This window comes from Ceratotherium simum, chromosome 2 (assembly GCF_057802395.1).
Source record: "Ceratotherium simum simum isolate JZ-2026a chromosome 2, ASM5780239v1, whole genome shotgun sequence".
Taxonomy (NCBI): Eukaryota; Metazoa; Chordata; class Mammalia; order Perissodactyla; family Rhinocerotidae; genus Ceratotherium; species Ceratotherium simum.
The window spans coordinates 27,075,335-27,096,947 of NC_141901.1; the positions used below are offsets into that span (position 1 = coordinate 27,075,335).

At 43.2% G+C, this 21,613-nt stretch overlaps 1 long non-coding RNA gene across 4 annotated transcripts in view; it reads left to right on the top strand.

The window, feature by feature from the left end:
• Positions 1-6,061: 6,061 nt before the first annotated feature.
• The window catches only part of LOC147917781 (uncharacterized), a 139,102-nt gene continuing 123,550 nt past the window's right edge, over positions 6,062-21,613 (top strand). For all 4 annotated transcript variants that reach the window (XR_015554436.1, XR_015554433.1, XR_015554435.1 and 1 more), the window contains exon 1: positions 6,062-6,146. This is a non-coding gene — a long non-coding RNA (uncharacterized LOC147917781). The remainder of the gene's footprint in view (positions 6,147-21,613) is intronic.

Here is a 21,613-nt window from a genome sequence, read left to right on the forward strand (position 1 = left end):
AGGATGGTAATAAGCTCTGCTTCGTCAGTTCATGCTTTAATGAGGCAGTTGGCACAGACTTCCCTTCGATATGCCTTACCTTCCTTTTTGAGGTGACTGTGCAATAAAGGTATGCCTTCTAGGTCAGCACCTTAATCCTCTCTGGCTGATGCTTTAAAGTGAAGTAAAATAATATCAAATAGCTGACCCAGGCTCATCTGCTTCCCACCACCAGGATCTCTTATATATTGTGTGGTCATCAGATATGTGTCTTCTCTTGCAAATGGCTGAAGGGATACGGTTAAGTGGAGGTCAGGTAGGGTCTTGGGCAATAATGCCATCTTCTCATAAAGTGATTCAAACTCCCTGTGGTCTGGGAGTTAGAAGACCAGGATTCCAGCCCACACCCACTACCAAGGATCTGTGTGACCCTGGACAAGTCATTTTACATCTGTGGATCTTAGTTTTCTCATTTGTCAAGTGATGAGGCTGGAGAAGATGGACTCAAAGCCTCCTTCCAGCTCTAACATTAGATGACTATTAATGTAGAACTAAACTCCTCAGAAGGTTGTAGGTAGACTTTGGGAAGGACCCAAATCAGATTGCTGAAGTATAGTAGGAAAGCTATGATGCTAGGATGGGTCAAAGAGAGGCTGGGGTCAAGGACCCAGATTCCATGATTTGTTATTTACAACTCTTGGTAATCCCAATGAGCTTGAAGAATGCCAGGCTGCTGAGTTGTTTTGGCTGAACACAGTGCAGGGGTCAGAAGATGGTGCCATGGATGTGGGTGATGAGGTGAAGCAGAAAGTAGAAGGCTTTGCAGTTCCATTCTCAGGTTTATAGACTGAGCAATGCATCCTTGAGAAGTGGGTTTCACTCGAACTTACCTATCTCAGAAATGTAGATGTGGGAAGACTGTGTGTGAGTCAGGGATAAGATTTTAACAAGACTCACTCTTGCTCTTTAGTTGGGGTCAGACCAGAGAAAGGAGTTTGTAGAAAAGAAGTGGTGATGGATTTCCCTTTCATAATTGACTGAGTGGTTTCCAACAAAGCATTTAGTCTCTCTGAATCTCTGGGGTTGATGTCCTTCCTGGGGCTGACCTGATTCTATTCTCTGGTGTATCCAAGTCTTTGGAAAGAGAAGCTTTAGCTGGAGCCAGAAACAATGCATGGATATTGACTTTTTGACATGCGACCTTGACCTTGACTCAGGACAACCACAAAGTGGAGCTCAGCATTTCTCCTGCTGCCTATATCTCAGTAGAGCTCTTGGAGTTGCCCAATAGCTTGGGAAATTAGAAAAACCCTGTGGAAATGCAGAGGCGATTGGAATTGGGCTGGGCTGGATTGGATCAGTGATGGTTCTGCTAGGAGGAGTCTGATTCCAAGCCAGCCACGCCCTCCCTTGCTTTCGAGGAGGTTTAATTCATGTTGCACCCCTCCAGATGCTCTTTATAGCATCCCTTGGTTCCTCTGACCACGTGGATCACCATCCATGACATATTTCTGTCCTCCTGTCTTGCCCTACCTGTCCTCTATGCTGCTGTGTGGTCTTTCTCAGGGTTTTTTCCCCAAATGCTCCAGCCCGTGGTAACCTCTTTTGCACTGACCCACTGTGGCTGTTACATTCTGAACCCTTCAGTCTAGCTTTTAATTACATGCTGTTTTGTATTGTCCTCTAATTGTTTCACATACCTCTTCACAACCTCTCCAGATTCTTGGGGCCAAGAACCATGTCCTCTGCCTTTCTTAAATCACCCCCTGGCTCAAGCTTGTTGGCCTCAGAGTGTCTGATCTTTCATGGTCACAGTCTTTATGCTAGACATGCTCTTCACCAGAGACTTTCCCCTGCCTCCGTGCACCTCCCCCAACTCCTGCTTTGCTCTTGCCAGTGACAAACTTTCCTCTTCAGCTGGGGCCCTGCAGCTGCCCTAGCATGCCTGCTGCGAATCAGCTTGAAGTAAGCCGTCTGTAAGTGCCCTGGTGAGTCAACTGGGCCCCTCCTTGGAGACAAGGAATTCTGAGGTCTTGCAAGCACATGCCTGCCCTTCTGTGGAATGATTCCACAGCTAACCCCCATCTTTCTTGCCTCTGGGAACACTCCTTACTTTTACCTTACTCAAGTAAGCTTCTTCCCTCCTCCGTTGGCTGCCTTGACTTGTCAGTGTAGATGGCAGGGCGACTGCAAAGAGCCAGCCCTTGGTGGGGAGAGGCAGGACGTCTGCCTCCAAGAGCTGGAGTACTGTGGGATTCTGGTGGGTTTACTTTGGAGAAGAAACCACTGAATCATGGCATTTTTGAAGTCTTCCCCTAAAGAGAGCAAGAGTAGCATGGGGAAGAAGAGCCCAGGGCTCTGATTTGTCTTGGCCATCAATTAGCTGTGTCATCTTGTGTGACTCACTTGTCCTCTCTTACTCTTCAAACTCCTCTTCTGTAAAGTGAGTTAGATGGATGAAAGGAATCCTTATAAAACAAAGGAACCCTTTTATCAAGTGCAATTGCATGAAGAATTTCAATTTTTAGAACAGAAAAGCAGAGCCATTCTGGTGGAAGTACTGGTGTAGAGGGGCTCTTGGTTTCCTCATGGTCTTTCAAATTATCCCCTGAAATACCTTATCAGAACTTCCCAGGAACACAATTTGAAAAGCACTGAGAAGGATGATCTCTATGGCCCATTCTGGCTCTGACAGTCTCCACACCCTCGCTCCTCAAAGTGTGGTTCTCCGGCAGCAGCAAGCACCCGGGAGCTTGTGAGGAATGCAGCATTTCAGGCCCCCCTTGAGACTTACTGAATCAGAATCTGCACCTCCAGGTGAACAAGATCCCCAGTTTGAGAAGCCCTGGTCTGTACAGTTCTGTGGCCCAGAGAGCTAGGTGACATGAGGACCAAGGGGGCATCACATCTTTCATTGTAGTGGGTGGGGTTGGAAGTTTGGGCCACATTTCCTTCTTGAGACTTCTAATGCTTCAGAACATTTGTTGTCCTCTGGATGGGGAACCAGCCATGGGAAACAGCAAGGCTTGTTCCTGGGCTTAGCTGAGGAGGGTGGTGAGGGGGCACCACCTGGTCCTGCAGAATGCATGTTAGGAAGTGCTGGAGACACAGCATTTTAAAGGGGGGGTTCATGTTTCCAGTGCTCGCTGCCGATGCCTTATTAGCATGACTCTACCAGGCGTTTGTGCTTCCTGACATGTGTCTCTTCCCGCACCCTGCAGGACCCCTCATCTCTCCTCAGCACCTGGGGTATGACAGCTCAGTGTGGACTTAGAAGACCTACACTGTAGTCCTAGTTCTTGCATTTTCTAGCATTGTTCCTTTGGGTTTCTCTACCTCTCTGGGATTATTTATAACACAGCATGGTAAACCTCACCGAGTTGTGAGGATGAACCGAAATACGTGGAAGCTCTTTTTGTCACTAAAAACTAAGGGATATTTTTATATCAATTCTGATCTGTAAAAACACCCAGAGTTTGGTTTCAGCTGGGCTTACTAACAATGCTGATGTAGAGCCACAAACACCCCTGTGAGGGTGACAGCTGGTCTCCTGTGTCAGCCTGAGCTTGTGCCAGGAGTCCAGGTTTCTTCAAAGTTGGGTGGCCCTGTTGGTGGTTCTTAAAAACCTTTCATCAGGACTTGATTAGTCAAGTGCTTGTTTGTTTGTTTTCTTATGGTATTGTGGGACATTGAAAAGAAAGGACAAGTAAATTTAAAACTATTCTAAAATAAAAAATAAAAAGTTTGTTAAAAATCCAAAAATAAAAGGAAAAGGAAAGAGAAGAAAAATGGTTTCACTCTTTTATGCCCTTTCCTAGTGTAATTTTTTATCTGGCCAGAAGTTGGGATGAGATGAGCCTTAAGTCAATCCTGAAAGTGAACTTGCTGTTTTTCTCTTTCGTTCGTTAATGTTTAAATGACCACTTCTGCGAAAAACTCTTCCTGGTAACCTAAAAGCATGTTTGTGCTGTGAGTGGGGATGTTTCGGGAAAATCTGTATGTTTCTGGTGCTTTTATATTGACGAAAGAATTTAAGTGTCATTCGATAATAAAACCTTTAGGATTTTCTTCTGATTTCTCATTTCCTGTCTCCTTTTTGAAAACCTGGAATCTTCCTCAGCCAAGAATGAACAAAGTTTAGCCCCAAAGGGGTGGGCTTGGTTTGACATCCAAGCACCTGGAATTGAGGTAGGTTCATACCTTGGGGGGCCGCCTCAGCCCCACCCTGGCTCTGGTCATGCAATGTGGCGCCCCACCCTTCTCCTTCCTTTTCGCTCAGCTCAGCTCCTGCCATTTCATTCCACCTCACCTACTAACAGCCTTCTTTCCAATGGCACCCACAGAGGTTCTATGCCTTTAGAAAAAATGCTCCCTTGGGGAGCTCTGTGCTAGACTTGGGAAGAAACTCTGCCTATTGTGATGCTGCCACATGGACAGAGGCAAGTCCAAGAGAGGTTGGGAGGATGTTAAAACTCTTAAGATAGAGCCAGGTCAACTTCCCTTTAAAAAAATCATTTAAAAAAGTATTGAATCTGCTGCTAAATTCCTACCCTGCGAAATCATTCTGGGGAAGCTGGTTTTGGTGGTCCTATTCAACCGAACCCAGGGGCTTTGCTTGTAAAGCCTTCTTTACCACGTTCTTATGATATTTGAAAGGTCATGCCATCATTGGCCAGGTCTGGCGGAATGGGAATCTTTCTTTATGTAGCTGGATCTGCACAAAGGCTCCATTTTCCTGTTACTAAAAGATGCTAGTCCTTTGGGCCCACCAAGGCTGCCTTTGTGGCTTCACGAAATTTTTCTCACTCATTCAGCATCTTTCTTTGAAATCTAGGCTAGTGATCAATTCCCAAAGCACTGTGGGATTTTCATTTGGATCTTCTTATCTCTTTGGGGCTGGAAGGATACACAGACCTTCTCCAACCCTTCCTTTCTTCCCACGCGTAACAAATTGCCTGAATGCAGTGCCTCCCAAATTCATGTCTTTGGCCAAAACTTTGTCCCAAGCATAAGACACATTTGTCCAACTTTCTCTTGAATGTCTCCACTTGGATATCCCACAGGCAACTTAAACTCAACCTGTCTAAAATTGAATTATCATCGTTTTTCCTGAAACTTGCCCCTTCAAGCACTCCTGTGTTCCTTTGCTCTGTAATTGGCATTGCCCTTTACCCAGTTTCTCATGCCAGAAATTTAGGAGTCACCGCTGATTCTTTTCTTCCCCTTACTCTCCACATCCTATTTGCCCTCAAAATCTGTCAGTTCCACCACTTTAACAGGCTATGAATCCAACCATTTTTGTCCATTCCCGTGGCTGTTACACTGGTGCAGACCACAGACACAAATCACCTGGATTACAACAAAAGGAGAAGGTTTTCCTTCTCCCCCTCCCAGTTCCAAGCACAGAGACTGACACAATAGATGCTGAAGAAAGGCTTGCTAAATTAAGAAATGGAGAAAGTAAAGAAAGACAAATGAAGCTATTACAAACTACTGCCTCCTGAAAAGACCAGACTAGATACAGGAGAGATGAGAAACTCTTCAGATATTAAGACCTCTGGATGAGACATTGCCTAAGATTCCTTTGTTGCAGGACTCATTGCCAGTGACTTCATTATCAAACATAGATCTCGATGGCTGCAATATAAACTCATTTTCACTGGCTCTATCCTGAAGGAGGAATAGCTAGTCCCATTTCTTCTCTATGTGGCAGAAGAAGCTATGGGGATTACACAGCCTTTGTCCAAAGCCTGGTTCAAATCCAAGCTGGAAGCCTGAATCCATTTGCTGGGAGAATAGGTGCCCTAGGGCTGGCTCTCTATGCCAGATAATGAGCAGAAGAACAAAAATGAATTTAAAGTTTAAGCTCGACTTCCACTGTCTTCAAGGCAGCTGCATACATCTCAGCTTCTTGCATACTCTGTCTCTTCACTCTTTTTTTGTGCAGCCCCCAAATCCTTTGCAGTGTTTTCCTGTTCTCCAAAACCAGGGAGAAAGGAAATAGCAATAAGAAAAGCCAAGAGTCTTAAAGCCCCACCCATTGCAAAGTGTTTGAATTCTGCTCTTTCTTTGTCTCCACAGAACATGACATAACATGTTTTGCTGATGCTACATCCTAGAACTGCTGGGAAGGGAACGGCAGCCTGACAGAATGCGTTGTCTTAAAGGTACTCCTTCCCCATTTTTATTCCCCCGCCAAGAAAAAAAACAGAGAAAGAGAGAGAGGTCTTCAGTTTTACAACCCTCTCTCTCTGTCTGGACTAGCTCGGAAGCTTTGGAAGGAGCCAGACATTTTTGTAGGAGGGTGGCCTTCTGCTTTGGGAGGAAAATCCTTTCTGTACATGTTGGCTACAGAGACCCATGCATTGCACTACAGTAGTTGTGCCAATTTCTGCTGAGGGGAAGCCAGCGGGCCATGGCTCTGGCTCTCCTTGGGTGATGGTGGCGGCAGTGCCAGTGGTGGTGGTGATGGGGATGAGAGAAGGGGCTGGTGTGTGTGTGACTGGGAGGTGGGGCAGGAAGATATTGTAAAGGTAAAGGATAAAAAATAAGCCTCCTTGGTGTTGATGGACTAAATTATTTGCTCAGAGATGAGGCAAATATACAGTTCTGAGCAGGGAGATAATTCTCCTGGATTTGGGGAAATTCTTTTGATCTGCAGGAGAATTTCAAGGTACAGTGGGGAATAAGAAACTTGTTAGACTTTTGCTCCTTTAAAACAAAGGAAAAAGACAGATTTAGCAGCTAGTGTTTCTTTATTGTGATATTGTGGTAAGAATTTGTCAACATTTTTTATGTGTCTAGGCTCTTCATCTGATTGACTTAAGTGATTAATTGTGTGCTAGTTTTTCTGAATGTCTAGATTTGTAATTAGTTACTCCCGCTAATTTTAAAAAATTGGATAAAAATGTTGCGTCTGCTGAAATTGAACAGACTACCTCTATTTCATCCAGGAAATGACTTTCAATAATGTAATATGTTATTGACTAAAACTTAAAGTTATTAATGATTTAAAACTTCAAAGTTTCTGTCTGCAAAGAATTATAGCTCCAGAAATTCAGAGCTGAAAGGGACTTTAAAGATCATCTGTCAGTGTGTCTCCACCAAGGGCACTTGGAAATGTACATGGTTGTTTTGGATTGTCACAATGACAATGACTGAGAGACATAACTGAATTTAGTGTCCTGAAATCACGGATGCTAAGCATTCTACATGCTTCCATGCTATATGATGTGATATAGTTCCACACAGCAGAGAATTTCCCTGTCCAAAGTGGCAGTAGTGCCCCTGTTTAGAAGGCTGAGTCCAGCTCATCATTTGAATTATGAAGATGCTGAAAGCTGATATTCCCCAGGTTGATAAAATGGCAATGAATGGGGCTGATTCTCATGACTATCGTTGATGTGATCCAGTTTCTTTGGTTCTATGCCCATTTTAATAATGATTTCACAGTTAGTGTGAGGAGACCTTCCCCATTATAAGTGGGAGAACCAATCAACGCCTGTAAGTCTTGGTACCTGGATATCTGTTTTTCCCTTCTTCTCCACTGGGGACCACAAATCTTATTTTCCCAACCAATGAAAGGGCTTTAAAGTGCAAGAAGAAAAAATAAAATTAAAATTACCAAGAATGGATGGCCAATTTCTTAATGAAATTGTAATGTTAACGGATGAATGAGAGAAGATGGAAGCCCAATGGGAGTTTAGGTTCAGTCTTCATCGAGGATAGGGAAGTCAAATAAGAGAGGTCAGAATATATGAGTTAAGGGTAGGTGGGAAGATATTAACATGTAGTCATTTTGAATTAGACCACAGTCTCCAAGACCAGGTGGTTGTATCCTCATGTATTAAAGATGTTTGCAGATGAAATCTCAAAACTCTTGTTTTCAGCAATCATGAAGAATGGAAAATTTCCCAGAATACTAGAAATAGAAAAATATTCCTCTAATTTTCAAAAAGAGAGAAAAGATAGTTTGGAAGCCACCTCCAAGGGAACTTGACATTGGATCTGATAAAACTCTTCAACAGTACATTAAACTCATGCTTTATGCATGCTTAGAAAAGAATGAGGTATCTCTAGCAGCCAGTACGGATACTGCTACTATAAACTGACCCATTATGGACCAACTACACTGGCAAATCTGTGAAGGTCCATAAACCTAGCGTATCTTGATTTCCACATGTTTGACAAGGTCTTCTATGATATCCTATCTTTATCCTTATCCTAGATAAGACTACAATAGGTGTGTTAAGCAATATTGCAGTTAAGTGGATTTCCAGTTGGTTGAATTTATGTTTTTAAAGAGTGTTAATAAGTGATAATCTGGAAGGAGAGGTCAGTGAAATTTACCTTTGCCTTAACCAAGTCTTGTTCAACATATACCTCAATAATTTGAAGGAACACTAACAAATATGATACCTGATTTTTTTGTATGCCATAGAGTCATGTAGGATAACATTAAAAGTGATCTCAATAGGCTGGAAGTCTGGACTAAATTCAATAAGATGAGATTTAACACATATAAATGTTAATCTGCTGCACTGTAACTCAAAAAATCAATTGCATAGCCACAGAATCAGGAGACCTGGTTTTGCAGATATTAATATTGAAAGGGAGAGGGCTTTCTAGGTGAAGGGTTTTTATTGGAACATAAGCAGATGATAAAACAATAGTGGGATGTGGTTTCCGTAAAAGTTGATGTAATCTGAGATGTATCCAGAGAAGCATGTTAGGTTGATGAGAGGCTTGGAGAGTGCATCAGATGAGGAATGACTGAAATAACAAAAGATCTGGGCTGAAGAAGAGGTAACTAAAATGTCAAGGTTATCTTGTAATATTTGAGGTTTCCTTGTGGGGAAAAGGGAGGGGGTTTGCCTTTCAAGGACTTAAGGTAGTAGAATGAAGACCAATAGGCAGAAGTTATAGGAAGACAAATCTTAGTTGAGCATAAGGAAAAACTTACTAGTAGTCAAGAAGAAATGGGCTTACACTCATGTTCACAGCAGCATTATTCACAATAACCAAAAGGTAGAAGCAACCCAAATGACCACTGACAGATGAATGGGTAAACAAACGGGGTGTATACATACCATGGAATATTATTCAACCTTAAAAAGGAAAGAAATTCTTACACATGTGACAACGTGGATGAATCTTGAAGTTATTATGCTAAGTGAAATAAGCCAGTCACAAAAGGACAAATATTGTATGATTCCACTTCGGTGAGGTACCTAGAGTAGGTGCCTCTATGTCAAATTCATAGAGACAGAAAGTAGAATGATGGTTCCCAGGGGCTGAGAGAAGGGGTGAATGGGGAGTTGTTTAATGGCTACACAATCTCAGTTTGGAAAGATGAAAAAGTTCTGGAGATGGATGGTGGTGATGGTTGCACAACAATGTGAAGGTACTTAGTGCCACTGAACTGTACCCTTAAAAATGGTTAAGATGGTGTATTTTATGTTATGTATATCTTACCACAGTTAAAAAAACAAATATGGGGCTTCATTGCCTAAAGAATCAACCCTTAAAAAAAAAAAGAAGAAATGGGCTACTATGAGAGGTATTGAGTTTCCTGTAACTGTAGGTATCCAAGCAGGGACTGAGCAGTCTCAGGGTGGCATTCTCTAGAGGGAATTTCAGGATTAGAAGGGATCAATGCTGATGATTTCAGAACTTCTATAACTCTGCATGAACACAGAGGCTCATTCCAGGCCATAAATTGAGCCGGGCAGCATAATTTCTTGATATTGTATTACATACACAAGAGTATATTCGTATAATCTATCATACATACATAAGACCATGCTTTATAACAAATATGCACTTCAATATATACTGTTTAATTAATATTTTAAAAAATGAAGACCGATTTAGCCCCCATCCAGGTTCAATATCGGAATATTGCCAATATCTTAGAAGCCCCCACCTATGCCATGTGTCCTTTCCCAGTCACCTCCCTCCTCCCTGAGGTGATCCCTCTCCAGATTTTTGTGATGACCTGTTCCTTGACTTTAAAAAAAAATAGACTTACTACCTATTATGTGTCCCTAAACAACATAGTTTGGTTTTGCCTCTTTTGAATGATATGTACATCATATGTTTTCATTTGTTACTTCCTTCTTTAGCTCATTGTACTTATAAGATTCATCCATGTTGATACACGCATGCAGCTGTAATTAATTCATTTTCAATAGATCAAAGTGTTTCCTTGTGTGTATATGCCACAATTTGGTTATTGTTTCCACTGTGGATGGACACTTGGGCTATTTCCAGCTTTTAGTTTTTATAGACACTGCTCCCAGGAACATTCATGTGCATGACTTCTGGTACTCATGTGCAAGAATTTCTCTAGGGAAAGTAGCTGGGAGTGGAAATTCTGGGTTGTAGGGTACACACGTCTCCAATGTTCAACATAATGACAAACTGTTTTCCTAATGATTGTATTAATTTATGCTGCCACCAGCAATGTACGAGGGTTCTCATTGCTCTGCATACTTGTCAGATTCAGACTACACTCTTTACCTAAGAATTAGAGAAGTTGGTGAAGTTGGCAACCTGGCTTTAGTATCTCATCACGATGTGGGAAAATGTATTTGAGTTGCACCAAGAAGAATTTAGGTTCCAAATTAATGTAGATTCTTCTTTTGAATTAAATGGCTTAATAAAGAAGGAGTTCCAATTATATCCTAAGTACATGAAGGGCAGGAAGTTCCATGTATCCTTTGGTAGCTGGCTGTCCCCACTTTGCCCCTCTGCCCAAGGTTTATAGTGCCTGCTCATCAAATACAACCTTGTATTCGAAATGCAGTCTTCAAAGAAAGAAATTTCAAAGCAAGACATAATTTACTGAATTATATCAATGTTACAGTTTGGTGAAGCTTACTGGATTGAGTTGAAATGAACTGGCTTGAGAGGAGACTGTGGGCCACACAGCATTGTGTAGCTTTGAGCTCTGGATCTGACAGCCTAAACTTGAACTCTATCTAGCCCAGCCACTGTCCAGCTATGTAACCTTGAGGAAGTTAGTTGATTTCCCTAAGCTCAGTTGCCTCACCTGTAAAATGAGTAGAGTAACGGGACACACTGCATGTGCATGTGGGGAGAGGGGGTTGTGAAGATGAGATAATTCATGTTAGGTGCTAAGCTCAGTCTCTGGCATTCAGTGTTCAACAAATGTTGCACATGTTATTAGAATCTGTATCCCTGAAGAAATACATTTACAATGGCCTCCTGGATAATGTAAGAGTGAGTTTGCCTGGGGAGATGGGGAAGGACTTGACCTCTTCAGGGTTTTTACTTCCGGTCCCCCATGTTGGTAATTTTCAGCAGCAAACATTTAGAATAAGCTCTGGTTTTACTCTTCATCAGACCAGAAGTGACAGCAAAAACAGACATTTTTTTCAGCAAAGAAATTAATCTCCTAAACAGGGTGCTTTTACCCTTTCTTTAAATACTTCTAAACTTATGAGAGAGAAGCACAGCGCACATTATCCATCAGAATGAAGCATCATCCAGCGCTGCCGAGTTTCATTGACTATAAGATTGCCCTCTGAGCTATAGGCTTTTTTTTTCTTTCCCAGAGCACAGTTAGCAGGGATATTTTTCTTTAAATGGCCCAATTTCATTTGCATTTTTAAGCTTTTACTGCAGAGAGTAGAAGCAGTTGTAAATGGTTCCAAGAAGGTGGCTGCGATTTCTCCAAACTTGGAGCTGCCTGCCTGAGCTTCTGAAATTGAGTGTCAGCTTCCCTCCGAGTAGAAAGATATTACTTCATAGCTGTGCACGCAGTTCGCAGCTCTGCTCTTGGTTTGATGGTCTCATTTAGCCACAGGCATTCTCCAGCAATGATTCGTTCTCCCCAATAAAATTAAATATCACCTTTCTCCCCCCAGCACACCCTCTTTTTTTAATAAGACATTTTCTTGTTTAGACTGAAGCAAGACATGGCGAGAAACTGTGAGTTCTTCTCTGATTGCTTTTATTGCTCTTTTTTGACAAGAAGAAAACAGCAAAAAGGTAAAAGAGGAGGAAAATCTACCATCGGAAATCTAAATGGAAATCCATACCAAGATTGCAGATCAGTTTGAGTTTGTTTAAGATTTGATAGCAAGGTGTTGAGACAGGAAGGCCATAGGGAGAGTATGGAATGCTTTTCAATGTTGTAGAACAAAGGACCGACTGACCGGCATTGTCTCCATGCTGATTCTTGAGTTCACACCATTTACCCCAGTAATCCCACAATGAGAGGCCAAAGTCTGCAGTGAAGCCCACAGGGTCACTGTGTCTATGGGCTTCTGCAGCCTCCCAAGCCACTTCATGAGGAGGCTGGACCGAGTCCAGGAAGGGGTGGGCAAGCAGCTCTTTGTAAGATGGACAAACATCAGAGGAAGGGGCTTTACATCTTGAAAAGAAAAGGGAGCTTTTGATGACTCTGTAGTTATCGCCAGAAGGTGTAAGCCACAATGCCTTGATTGATAGGATCCTTGAACAAAAGAAGTTGAAACCTACATGTTTTCTCAAATCTGGTTTAATATATAGGCAGTCTCGACCATTGTGACAAGCTGTGTGCCCAACGTTTACAATTTGGGTGTTTAGAACCCAGAACACAATTTACTTGAAAATAGTCCTTTAATAGGGTGGTCAGGTTTCTTGGCCTGCTCACAAAAGCCCATTTAATATATACTATTTTGGCTGAAATGTATTGCTAAGAGTTTTAATGGGTTGGGGACAGGAATCCATGTGGTGAGAGAAGAGGAGATAGAAGAGTTTCCATTCCTTTCCTTGGATATTGAGCCAAGCTCTGGTGAAATTTTGAAGAGACCAAGCATGTTTTTGGCATTTTCCTTTTCTGCTTCTCTCTCCCGTGGTTGTCAGGGCCTTGCACTGCCCCCAAGGAGACTAAATGCATTGTTGTCAGGGACCATATAAAGAGGAATCTTGCTTTGGATAATTGGAGTGTAAGCAGGATGAGGTTCCTCCTACATTAGATTTGTCATATCTTGGATATCTGTTTTCCCAGATGACTTCTAGTCACCTGCTTTTTCCTGTCCTTTACTATTGGCCTATGTTTCCTCTTACTTGACCCAGCTTCTACCAAAACTTTTATGTCTGTCCTCCAGGATTTCTGCAATCAAGAAATTCATTCATAGCCTCAGACTTCTCATTGACCACTCCCTCTACATTTTTATCTGAACCTGCCTCTCCCTTCTCAAAGGGAACTATTAATTCTCCCACACCTTAGGGTCAGCAGACAGCATTGGCACCATCTCTGCTTCTCACTACAACTCCCCAAAATGACTTATGTAAAAATTTCTGCCCTTTTAAGTCTCAAGCCCCTTGGCATTGCCTGCTGTCTCCCAGAGGTCACCAGTGACATGCCTATAAGGGTAGGCTGTAACTTCATTGAGTGAAACAAGCCTCTGGGGGGCTGTGGTGAACTGGAAACAGCTTGATACTCTAAAGGGCACAATAGCTCCTCAGCCTTAGAGGTCACAGTGGAGGGCCATGTTATCATGAGCCCCATGTTGCTAGATCATCATAGTTTTTAAGAGCAGCCTTCCAAAGAATCCAGATTTTTATATGAACTCTCCTGATTTTTAAGTTATAGGTAGTAATTCATCATAAAACAAATAAGCATAAGCCCCTGTGCCAGCCAAATAAAACCTGGCTATCGGTCTGATGTGGCTCATAAGCCTCTGATCTGTGATTTCCACTCTGTATTTCTTAGTCCTTATGGAACAATCTCTTCGTCATCCTCCTCCTTTCACTAAAGGTATTGGCATGTGGCTCATGATCTTTCCCTACATCTGAACCCCTTGCCTCATCCTGGGTTAGTTCAGTGTTCATGAGGGTGCCCCAACAATGCTCTGACTCTCTGTTCCTGGATCTTCTCACATACAGTGTCATCTCCTAGGTCACTTCCTAATTTCTGACCGTAACCTTCTATCTTACTACTTCTTTTACTCAATAATTCACACTGTTTCTGTCTTTTAAATGAGGTACTCCCAGACCATTGATCCCTCTCTCTATATATATTCTTCATATCTTTAAGCCCACTCCTCATTCTCTCTCCAGCTTCATGTTACTTAAACCACTGTCTAGCCGATACCATTGCTCCATCGGCTTTCTTTCATACTGTTTGGCCTCAACCCTGGATCTAGTTAACTATCAGCCTTCTCTACCAGTGTTGCTAAGTGTTATAGAGAAACCCAGACAGATCTGCAGATTAATTTTACTGTAGCTTCATGGTTCTAGATGCCACTGGCTCTCCACTGCTGCCTTGTAATCATTCCACGGTTCCTTAGTTCTCTCTCTAGTTCTTTCGACTAGCTTTTTCTCGCTTTCTTCACTCTCCTCCTCTCCTTAAATGTTTAACTTTCATAAGTTTAGCACATGATATTGCTTCCTATTTCACAAAGTAAAGGCCAAAGATGGGAACGCTCCCCTCCTTTTAACTTACTGACACCAAACTTAAAAATTAGCTACAAATATCTCCATGTTTCCCTCCTTCGCTTCTGTTATAATGGAAGAGGAGCATCCCTATCTGGACTAATCCTTCTACTTGTCCTCTGGAGCTCTTCTCTTCCTGTCCTTAGCAACTTGGCTTGATCAATCTTCACTCTCTCTTTCCTGTACAATCACGCTGTCCCTTTCCATTTTGGCCTCTTCCTATCAGCACTTGAACATGTTGAAGTCTTCCATCCTGAATATCCAATTCCTTTCACCTTTCGGCCTCTGCTTTCTCTTTGAAAAGACAGTTATATCTGCTTCTCTGCTTCTTTACTTCCCATTCTCTATTTTACCCACTACAGTTTGGCTTCTGCCCTTATCGTGCTACCGAAATTGCTCCCAACAAGGTCAATGATGACCGCTTTATTGCCGAATCCATTGGAAACTTTTAAGCCATTATCTTCCTTGACCTCCCTGTTGTAGATGACACTGTTGGTCCTTCCCTGCACATTGAAAGCTCGTTTCCTGGGCCTCCATGGCCACATGCAGCAGCTGCATTCCCCTACCTCTTCAGGCTCCTTTCTAGGTTGCTCTTCCTCTGCTCACTCTCAAATATTAGAGTGGGTTCTAACCTAGGTCCTTTTCTGGTTTTATTTTTCCATGCTCCTGAGGTTATCTCAGCATTCTGTGACTTATCAGGGTAGACTAAGATAGAACAGGAGCGGTAGGGTGCAGATTTTGTTACGGAAAATAGTGAAAATGAGGGTGGCCAGGCACAATGGTGCCAGAAGATGAAGAGACTGAGATGCCAGCAAGAAAGTGACCTGCTGAAGTTGGCAACAGGTGAACAAGCATTGGTTCTAGAGTGTCAGCATCAAGTGTTTTAGAGATTAGAACCTTCCCTTCTGTTGTACAATAACATATTTGTCTGGTCTTTGACCTCAGTTCCTGGGATGGAACTTCTAAACTCTTGGAATTTCCAAAATGATGGGAATGTCTTTGTTATTCATAGTGGGCTCTGGGATTACACTTGAATTTATGCTAATGAAGTAACTCATAATGAGCCCCTAGATAGTTTCAGGATGGGGGATGGCTATGTTGGAATGACCAACCGTATGATTAGAGTACTGGGGCTTTGAGCCATGTGATATTGGCCCAACCTTCAGGATTGGAAGGGAGCTGGGGACTGAGTTTAACTATGTGGCCAATGATTCAATTAATGATGCACATATAATGAAACCCCAATGAAAACTCTGGATACTGAGGGCTGGTTGAACTTCTGGTTAGTGAACACCTCAATGTACCAGGAGGATGATACATCCTGATCCCATTGGGAGAGGACACAAAAGCTTTACATTCAGGACCCTCCCAGCCCTTGCCCTATGTATCTTTTCATTTCACTAGCCTAGGGATTTGCATCCATTATGATAAAACTTTAATCATAAGTATAGCACTTTCCTGAGTTCCTGTGAGTTATTCTAAATTACTGAACCTGAGGGAGCTATGGGAACCCCTCAATTTGTAGCCAGTTGGTCAGAAGTGCACGTGGCCTGGGGACCCTGGAACTTGTGGTGGTTGTCTGATGTGAGGACAGTATTGTGGGAGACTGTGCCCTTAATTCGTGTAGTCGGAACTAACTCCGGGTTGTCAGTGTCAGAACTGCATTGCAGTAGTGCATCTCCCCAGGAAAAAGTGTGTGGATTCAGAATGGGAGTGAGTACCCCATCACTAGAAGAGATCTGGTTATGGAATGTAGAGGAATATAGAGGAATATAGAGTCACAGGAGATTAGAGGCAGAACTGACTTTATTTAGAAACAATGTCTCTAGGTTTTCGGGTAGGATAGTAACAAGGAGATTTAAAAAAAGGCAGAAAGAGTGTTCACTTTAAGTCTGGTCGTACTTTAATGGCCTTTGTGCTTCTGAGTTCTTGGATCTGTCCCTCAAAACTTTTAGAATACTATATATTTCCAGGTTAGAAAATATGACTTTTTCTTTTGTCCCCCAGAAAAGGCAGAGAGCAGCCCTTGGGGATAATAATGATGCCATTTATGCTGTGGTCTCTTGTAGTTAAAATTGTGTCGGCCATTTTGACCCCTGATGGGATTTATGGTGGCTTAGATCTCTGTTGGAGAAATGAGTTTCAGGCAGTAGACAGGAGGATAAAGGTCTCAGGCTTGGAGCATATTATTTTAGTGAAATAGGGAGAAAATTCACTGGAGCCCTTTCTTTCTTTTTTTAGCTATAAAATCTGACTGTCCGTATTCAATTATCGCTGTCTGCACCCTGATGTCACTGGGGTCCCTCGCATGGGATGCTAGGTGGTTCTATTCTTAACAATAATATGAGCTTCATGAGGTACTAATCACCTACTATGTGACTGGTCACTGGGCTAGCTCCTTACAGACACTCACTCTGTTCCTCGCTCCAATCCTTGCATATCAGAAGTGTCTCCGTTTCACAAATGAAGAAACTGCAGCTTAAACATGTTAAATCACTTTGTCAATGGCACCTGCTTAGAATGCCACAGCGATTGGAGCCCAGATCTGCCCAGCTCCACTGTAGAGTGCCTCTTATGGTGGAGCAAGCGCTGAACCCGGAGCCGGAGAAACATAATGATTAAGACTCTGGTTTTATCTCTCCAAGGAGCTTGCAGTCAAATCAGAGAGATTAACTGTTATTTTCTGATCAAGGTGCTGGTCTGGGGCAAGAGTTGGTGGCGTGAAGACTTTAGTTAAATATATGGACTGTTGTTAAGGCTAAAAAGATCACCAAGCAGGGTCACCCGCAGCAGCTTAGTTTAGAAACGGCACACCTCTACTTTTTTTTTTTTTTTAACTTTATTTATTTATTTTCCCCCCCAAAGCCCCAGTAGATAGTTGTATATCATAGTTGCACATCCTTCTAGTTGCTGTATGTGGGACATGGCCTCAGCATGGCGGGAGAAGCAGTGCATCGGTGCACGCCCGGGATCCGAACCTGGGCCGCCAGCAGCGGAGCACGCGCACTTAACCGCTAAGCCACGGGGCCAGCCCTCACCTTTACTTCTTGAGCCTTCTAACAGTCATTGCATATGCTTGAATTTGAACCTTTTTGTCTTTCCTTTGTCACCAAGCCAAATCCCACTCATACTACTCCATGTAGAAGGAAGACAATACTGTTTCTAAAAGGTACAGATCAGGAGACAAGAAAGTAACATTTGTTGACATTTACTACTTTCAGAGAACTTCATACGCTTTAAAAAAAGTTTAATCCTTTTAGCGATCAAGATGTAGAAGCTTTATGTTCAGCTTCCCTGTGATCTTTTAGCTTTTAAGAGTCAATCCGTGATTCAACCAGACTCTAAGGAAATATTGGTCACCCCTCTCAAGGTTCTTCTTTTTGTGTTGCCTGGATAGTAATCATATCATGTCAATGGCTCTTTTAACTTTTGCAAGTGTCTTCTACTATTTTATTCTCAGCAAATCTAAAAGCCCAGCTTTATGAGACAGGGACCTGTGTCTCCACTTGATGAGGAAGCTGAAGTACACATACAATGTTTAGTGACCTGCGAGAGGCCACTAAACTCCTAAGAGGAGAGATAGAAGGAAAGCACAAGTCTTTCTACCCCACCAACTTTTAAGTGGACCTCTTTCAATTAAAGATGAAAAAAAAAAAAACAGAACTTGAAAACCTGCAGGAGCCAATCACTCTATTAGACATTTTTTATTTACTTATTACAACAACCATTCAAGTTGGGGGTGATTGTCCTTATTTTACAGACAAAAACTGAGAGGTTACATAAGGGTCCCAGAGTCACACAGTGAGTGGCAGGTTTGCTCTTTTCATTCCAGTATCCCACATGTCTAACCTTTTCTACAGGATCCTTCAGTTGAACATGTTTAAAAAACGTTTGAGCCTAACTCATTTAAAAAGAAAAAATATCTAACCCTCACTGAGCCCTGTACACCCCTCTCACCACCATCTCGCCTCTCACTTGCCCTTTTGGGGGAAGCCTCTTGACAGATGAACCTACTAGGGCAATCTCCTCCTCCCCCGTACTTTCCCTCCTGAGTTCACCACCATTGTTTCTCCTTCAGCTGCATGTGAAATGGCTCTTGCCAAACTGCTAAGGACCACTCGTTGCTCTCTGACAGCTGACTTTTTATATGTGTTTCCTTAGCTTCTTTCCAGCCTTTGACACTATTCCCGTTTCTGAAAACCCTGTCCTCTCTTGGTTTCTGAGCCACCAGTCTTCACGTTTTCTCCTCTCTCTCTGCTCTGCCCTCCCCCTCTCTTCGTAGTTTCTCCTCCTTAGCCTTGAAGTGTCTGTGTTCCCCCGAGCTCTGTCCTCAGCCTTCTGCTTGTGTTAGTTTATCCAAGCAGCAGTTACTACGTGTTTATCATGTGTCAGGCCCTGTGCTAGGCACTAGGGATCAGAGACAAGCGAGCAGTGACCAAGTGGTCTGAGATGTGAGAAGCCCATCACGCTCTGGTCCCTCCCCACTGACCGTCCAGCCCCTTTGCTGCCCCCTCTGCTCTGCACAGCTGCTGCAGTTCCCAGAACCCAGTGAGCTCTCTCTTGCCCTTGGGCTTTTGCAGGGGTAATTCCCTCAAATGTCCTCTAGGACATTTGGAACGTCCTCTGTAACTGTCCCTCTGTTTGCTTAGCTCTTTCTCCTCTGTCAGGATGTGGTTCAGGCATCATCTCCTCTGAGAAGTCTTTTCTGACTCACCAGAGTGGGTCAGAAGCCTGTCTCTGTGCTGAAGTTCATCACAGAACCTAAACACAGAATCATTGCTCTCGTCTCGTTATTCTGTCCACTCCCTGATGGCAGGAGCCAGGTCTTAGGCTCCTTCATATGCCCAGCCCCTAACACAGTCCTTGATATGCAGCTCTTTGTGGAGTGAATGAATCAAACTTGCCATGCCTGGCCTTTGCCCCTTTCCAGCCTGGACTCCTGTCCCTCCTCCACCTGCACTGTTTGCTGTAGCCTGTGGTTGTCCACATTGACTGCCCATTAGATTTACCTGCGGAAAAAAGAAATGACAGGCCTGGACCTTACCCCATTTCAGTTGAATTAGATTATCTGGCGGTGGGACCCTGGTGTCTGCATTATTTCAAAACTCCCCAGGTGTTTCTGATGAACAGAAATAATCACATGTACGACATGTCTTGGTATCTTACCGCCCAGCACAATGCTTTGCATATAGTGCATATTTAATAAAGATTTCTAGATTAATAGAGTGGTGGCCTAAAAGCCTAGTTTTTGCAAATTCGAATTCAAGCCAGCTGTTTCCTGTCTCTGAGCACCGACACACAGAAAGCCAATTCTCGAGGTGATTTTGCTTCGGAAGGATGTGGCTCCCAAATTGTATTACTTCACGTTTAGTCCCCCTTTTACGAAAGAAATAAAGTTTTCAAAGCCCAAATTGGCTGATGATTTGTGAAACTAAGTCACACATGGTTTTTGTTTGAACCTCCAGAAAAACAGTAGTCAAGTAGGTGGGGTTTAGGTGAGAAAGGAGGACATGGAGATTACTGGCTTTTGTTACATAAGAATTTGTAAGATTTTCCATGGTTTCTGGTAAATCCTGGCGAAAGTTTGTTTGGCCGCAGGCCCTATAAAAACACTAAGCGGCTTCCTTTCTGATGTTACTGGCTTTCTTTGGCGAGGGAACAAGACATAGCCAAGTCTGTGGGCTGGAGTAGGGCAGAGAGAGGGTGCGTGCAAAGGAAGGGTGACAGCAACCAGCTTTCTTTGCCCCATTTCCTCGGATCATATCTGCACTTAAAAACTCTTTGAAAGCAATTTGAAGTCTCAGTGATCTCTAGCACATTGTGGCTCAAAACTCTTAGGGCAGATACTTGGGGGCCTTCTCCCACCTCCTATTGCCACCCCTGCCCCCAAATTCATAGGACAGAGCTCAGATATCAGGGGACTTAATCCTTGTCATTGACTAACGGTAACAGCTGTCACATGTGCCAGATACTCTATAGGGAAAGTTCGTGACCATAAACTTATTTAACCTTCACAGGAACACTGTGAGGCAGGTGGTGTTACCCCCATTTTATAGACGACAAAGCTGAGGCTCAGAGAAGTTCAGTGACAATGTCCAGCTACTAAGTGGCTGTACCACGTTATTATCCCCGTCTCCTGACTTTCCAGCAAGGACTCATTCCACTACCATGAGGGGGACCTGCTCAGGCTGGGGCAGAGCAACAGGGCACAGACTGGCCAGGAGACAGTTTTTCTTGGAGTGGGAAAGTATGAGGGGAAGCATTGGAGCAGAGGTGTGAGGATTTTGAGGTCTCTTGAGAGGCTGAAGAGGTGGGAAAAGCCTGCAGCTGACTGTTGGGCAAGGAGGTGAGAGCTGGCCCACTGAGCGCTGTGGCTGTCCCGTTACATTTCGGGAGACCTGGCAGACAGGGCTGGAGGCTTCTTCTCTCTATTTGGAGTTTGGGGGAAACTCAGAGTAAAGAGCCACATCAAAACTACCTGTTATTATAACCCCATAAAAGGTTAAGAAACAGTTGATGGATGGGAAGTGAGGAATAGAGCGACCTCAGCGTAGTCGCCTTGTTTACCGCTGGCTTCTTATTTATCGGTGCCGCGTCTTCCATTTGTCAGGCTATAACGATAGCGGCCTTTATGAGTCAGCAATTTTTTAATGAACTTGTTTTAGATGTGTATTCCGTTCTTGGAACTCTCTGTGTTCTGAAGCAGCTTTGTAATTATTGCCTCCGGTGGAGTAGCCTGGCTCTCTCTGGCTTTTATGTAAGCAATTTCACTTGGTTTGCCTCTTCCTCGTTTAGCTTCAAATAAGGAAGATGAAAGGGTAGAAAAATATAATAATAATAGTTTTTTTAAAGGGTGCTTATTATGTGCTACCATTGTTCTAGATGTTATGCATTCATCTTTGTGTTTTATCCTAACGTTACTTCAGTCTTAGGTATTTTTATAGCCCCATTTTTCAGATGAGGAAACTGTGGCTCAGACATTGAACAAAGTGTCTAAAGTTACTCAGGTAGTAAGTTGTAGAGACAAGATCTGAACTCAGGTCCATCTGACCACACAGACTGTACTCCTGACCCTGCTGCTCTGTGGGGTGGACCAGGAGGGCTGTTCACCAAGGTGGAGCTGGGGGTAGGAGGAGGACCTCAGGACCCTCATTAAGGCTGTGGATTCATTTGCCACGTTGGCCCA